This window comes from Muntiacus reevesi, chromosome 21 (assembly GCF_963930625.1).
Source record: "Muntiacus reevesi chromosome 21, mMunRee1.1, whole genome shotgun sequence".
Lineage (NCBI taxonomy): Eukaryota > Metazoa > Chordata > Mammalia > Artiodactyla > Cervidae > Muntiacus > Muntiacus reevesi.
In genome coordinates, this window is record NC_089269.1 from 19,995,269 (window position 1) to 20,000,329 (window position 5,061).

The 5,061-nt window shown below is 33.5% G+C and overlaps 1 pseudogene; it reads left to right on the top strand.

The window, feature by feature from the left end:
• Positions 1 to 1,502: 1,502 nt before the first annotated feature.
• On the top strand, positions 1,503 to 2,777 carry LOC136152332 (eukaryotic translation initiation factor 3 subunit E pseudogene; annotated as a pseudogene).
• Positions 2,778 to 5,061: the final 2,284 nt, after the last annotated feature.

Here is a 5,061-nt window from a genome sequence, read left to right on the forward strand (position 1 = left end):
AATATAAAACTTGATTTATTTTATAAACATAAAACTGTTGATGATTTATTTTATAAATATATAACTGACATACAACATGATCTTAGTTTCAGGTATACAACATAATGATTTGATGTTTGTATATATTGAGAAATAATCACTGCAGTAATTCTGGGAAACATCTGTTACAACTTCAGACATTTTTCTTATGATGAGAACTTTTAAGATCTACTCTCTTAGCAACTTTCAAATATGCAATACAGTATTATTAACTGTAGTCACCATGCTGTATGTTACATCCCCATGACTTACTTCTTTCATAATGGAAGTTTGTACCTTTTTACTCCTTTCATCCATTTCAACCACCCCTCTGTTCTCTGTCTCTGCAAGCTTTCCTCTTTACTTTTTATTTTAGATTCCACATGTAAGTGAGACCATACAGTATTTGTCTTTTTTTTTTTGGTCTAACTTATTTCACTTAGTATAATGCACTTAGGGTGCACCTATGTTGTCACAAATGGAAAGGTTTTATTCTTTTTTTTGGCTAAATATTCCAGTGTATACAAATGTACACCACATCTTTATCCGTTCATTCACTGATGGACAATTAGGTTTTAAATGTACCTTTGTTGTTGTACATAATGCTGCAGTGAATATAGGTGTGCATATATCTTTTTAAGTTAGTATTTCTGCTTTCTTTGGGTAAATACTCAGAAGTGGATTGCTAGATCATTTGGTAGTTATATATATGCATGCTCAGTTGCATCTGACTCTTGGAAACCCCATGGACTGTAGCTCACCAGGCTCCTCAGTCCATGGAATTCTCCAGGTAAGAATACTGGAGTGAGTTCCATTTCCCACTCCAGGAGATCTTACCCAGGGACCAAACAAGCTCATGTGTCTCCTGCATTGGCAGGCAGATTCTTTTCCACTATGCTACTTGGGAAGCCCCTATGGTAGTTCTAGTTTTAGTTTTTTTGAGAAGCTTACATGGTCTAGAGTGGCTGCACCAATTTATATTCCCACCAACAATGCACAAGGGTTCTTTTTTCTCCATATCCTCACTAGCATTTTTTACCTTATCTTTCTGATAATAGTATTCTAACATGTATGAGGTGATATTGTGGCTGAAAACAGAGAGATTAAATGATGCATCCAAGCAAGGTAGCATTCTGAATGCGGATTTTAACCCAGATCTGCCTGGTGTCAATACTAATGATTTTTTTCTACTCATATATTTGCTTCCTTTATTTTAAACATAGGATTATTAGACTTCAGAGATGAACGAACAATTGAGATTACTTATTTCAATTAGTTCAATTCATGTTTTAGGGAACTATCATCTAGAAGAGTTGGACTACTTACTTAAGGTCATGTAACGAAATATTAATTCTAGAGTACCACCATGAATTGTGGTTGCTTTCTTTCCATATTTCAGGAACTAACAAGTAGGCCTAAATTCTTTGGCTTACTGGGTTTAAATTTAAAAAATTGACTCCTACAATTTCCTTTTCCTCAGCAAGATGGTGGAGTATGACTTGATTACTTACATCACACACTTTTTGGATCGGCTTCTAGTTCTTTCATTGCTTGAGTTTCTCTCTGTTAAGAAAAATATATAATGAAAAAAATTGTAATGGAAATTGGATCTTCTTAGTGATACTAACATGGTAGACTTTGCTATTGATGTATTCCCTTTATTCTGATGATATCCTCATGCTTTGAGAGAAAAAAGAACCAGCCTTGTTTCACAACTGAAACAACTTCAGGCATCAGCAGAAGCAATTGTGAAGATGTTTGAAGATCCAGACACTACAAGGCAAATGCAATAAACCAGGGATGATTGGATATAGTTTTACTACATGGCAGATAAGCCTGGTTTTAGGTAGGAATACTTAGATACATGTTAGGTATGCAAAATTCCAATATGAATATGGAAATTACTCTGGAGCAACAGAATATCTTTACTTCTTTAGAGAGTTGTTTCCAGCAATGGATAGAAATGCTTTGAGTTCATGCTGGGACAACTGACCTCAGAAATTTTAATACAGTTTTGGAATGCAGTCATGGAAGACTGCATGGCTAAAAGATAAATAATAATTCTGTGAATTCTCCACTTTAATCTCTTCAGCAGTGAATATGGTTCATTCATTGGTCTGTTTTCTTCTATCACCCCAAAGCACAGTAACATTATGGACCAGTTCTTTCACCAGCCACAGTATCTTAGTGCAGTTCCAATGATGTGCCCACATATTCTCTACTATTTAACCACAGCAGTCATAACAAACAAAGATGTTTGAAAACACCGGCAGGTGCTAAAAGATCTGGTCAAAGTTATTCAATAGGAGCCTTGCACATATTTATATAAAGACCCAATTATAGAATTTGTTGAATGCTTACATGTTAACTTCCATGGGGCTCAGATAAAGCTGAAGGAATGTGGATCAATGCAAATGAATGATTTCTTCTTGGTGGTTTATCTTGAGGATTTCATCAAAAACGCCTGTCTCCATATTTGAGACTTGTGTCACATCCATCAATGTATCAGCATTAACGTGCTGGCAGTTAAACTAAGAATGACTCCAGAATAAGTTGAAAAGTAGGTTATAAATTTGATTACAAATGCAAGACTGGATGTCAAGATTGATTCTAAATTAGGTCATGAGGTTATGAGTAACAATACCATATCACAAGTGATAATATCACACAAGTGATTGAAAAGACCAAGAGCCTTTTATTTAAGAAGCCAAATGCTGACCATGAATATGGAGAAGAAATTTAATCGGAATAGTAAGTAGAGGCTCCTAACTGTAACTTGGGACTTTGCCTCCTATTGAAGAACTATATAGAAAAAAAATGAAAAAAAAAAAAAAAAAAAAAAACAACTATAAAAGAAGGTGAAATATTAAAACTATCACATAAAGGTAAAACATTTTAGAACAATTAGCATAATAACTATACATTTTGGAGAATTTGAATAAAATTGATGGTTTCATTAAAAAGTAAAATAAGAAGTAGATCCCTGAAGTGATCGCCCCCTGAAGTGGGGAGATGAATTAGAAAAAGATGTACCACTTGTACAAATGATTTTGTGCAAGTATAACTGCACCCCTGCATCATTGTCAGGTTATCAGGGTTCAAGAATCCTAAGTGGACTTTTAAATCCCCTTGTCCACTTCAGCTGGACACCCTTGGGCTATGTATCAGTTCAGGACTCTTGGTAGCCACTCTTCAAATAGAGACTTCAAACACTTTTCTTTTGTCTCACATAGCATCTCTCTTAACTTTTGTCACATGATGTTGCTTTGCTGCTCGTCTCCGTTTGGGGTGTACTGTTGATATGTTACTACAATCATGACACTGATTGTTTCTTTAATTACTGCCCTGAGGAGTGTCTTGGTCTTATGCCAATATCAACAGCGCTTTCATCTTTAGGGCTCTAAGCAAGCGCTGTGTTCTACAGTCATATGAACTGCAGACTCCACTGTAATAAATCTGTTCTCAATAGACACTTTAAGCTTATATTCAATTACTTTTTCACTCATAGGATTTTAACATTAGGCCGAAATTGAACATCTTGTTCTACTAATTATGAACAATAAAATGTTTTTACATTCTCTGAATTACTATAACTCAGAAATAAAATTAGCAACTCATATGCTTTTAAACTAGTAGTTCTAAAAGTATGCTTAAGTGATTCAGATGTATTAGCATCACCTGGTCACTTATTAGAAATAAAAATTCTTGGGTCCACTCAAGAATCACTAGTGAGTGATTATGACGTGCGTTGATGTTTGAGAGCAACAGACTTAAACCATGATGTTTTACTTGCTTTACTCCTCAAGTATTGTATATTACAACCAAACATGATGATCCATTAATTTCCAGGTATAGTACTAATTTTGCCTATGTTCCTCTTTCCCAAATGGCACGTGTAAGTTAGGGAAACTTGAAAGCACACTGAAGAAAATAATAGTATGATGGCGATCATACCAAATGCCCCCATTGACTTCACAGTAAACACTGTTTGCCTTTTTTTTGTTTGTTTCTTATAGATGAAAATACTACAACACACCTTTTTGTATATTTCTTATATATATTTCTTAAGCTATTTCATTATTCCTAATATCAGGGAAAAAATTATATACTGGATTGGCAAAAAAAATGTTCATTCAGTTTTTCTATAAGATATTACATAAAAACCACAATTAATATTTTTGCTACTCCAGTATATCAAAGATTTTAGAATATTTGTTCAGTATTCAGTTATCATTTTTTCATTGCATTGTAGTTTATTTTAAAATTAGACACTGTAAATGAAAAGCTTCTTGGGTTAAATATGCTGATTGAAGAAAGGGCCATTAATTTACTTTTAACTACAACTCTCCAAAAGAAAGTAACTACATATATTTGAAACTGAGCAGATTGATACTAAAAATAAATTTACATTAGTTTACAAAAAATATATGTATATATTTTGTTCTAAAAAGTTTTAGACTAAGTTGTTTTCACTTTCCAGTCTCTAATTATGCTAGTTTTGGGTTTCTTGACCTCTGAGCTGTCTAACACAAATTTGTACCATTCCAACATAATTAGATAACTGATTATAATATAATTGTATTGGCTAAAGCCCAGCACAACTTAAACACTGTCATTCTTATGTTTCTTAATAAAAAGAGTACCTATGTGGTGATCATAAATTAGTTTTCTGCCATTTGTATTGCTGAATTTTATTTTTATATTTCAAAAGTGAATCTACTTTCGAAACAAAAGAAATAGTATTTAGCTACTTGAGAAGTGAAGTGATTTCTTGAACATGTGTTTTCTTTCTTTTTAGAAATAAGAACATTCATCTAATGATATTTGGATTTTTGGTGGAGTGTTGTTACTCTAGCATCAAATAGGTTTATGGTGTTTCTGAAACTGAGATATAGAGACAAAGTCAAAGTGTGTGAAATTCCCCTACACTTTCTGGGGTAATTCTCAAATTCCATGGCGTATTTTATAATGTAACAATAGATGTGTGCTGTCCGTTAGGCACTGCTGTACCTTTTTGTCTAATTGAGCTTAATATTGTAGCTA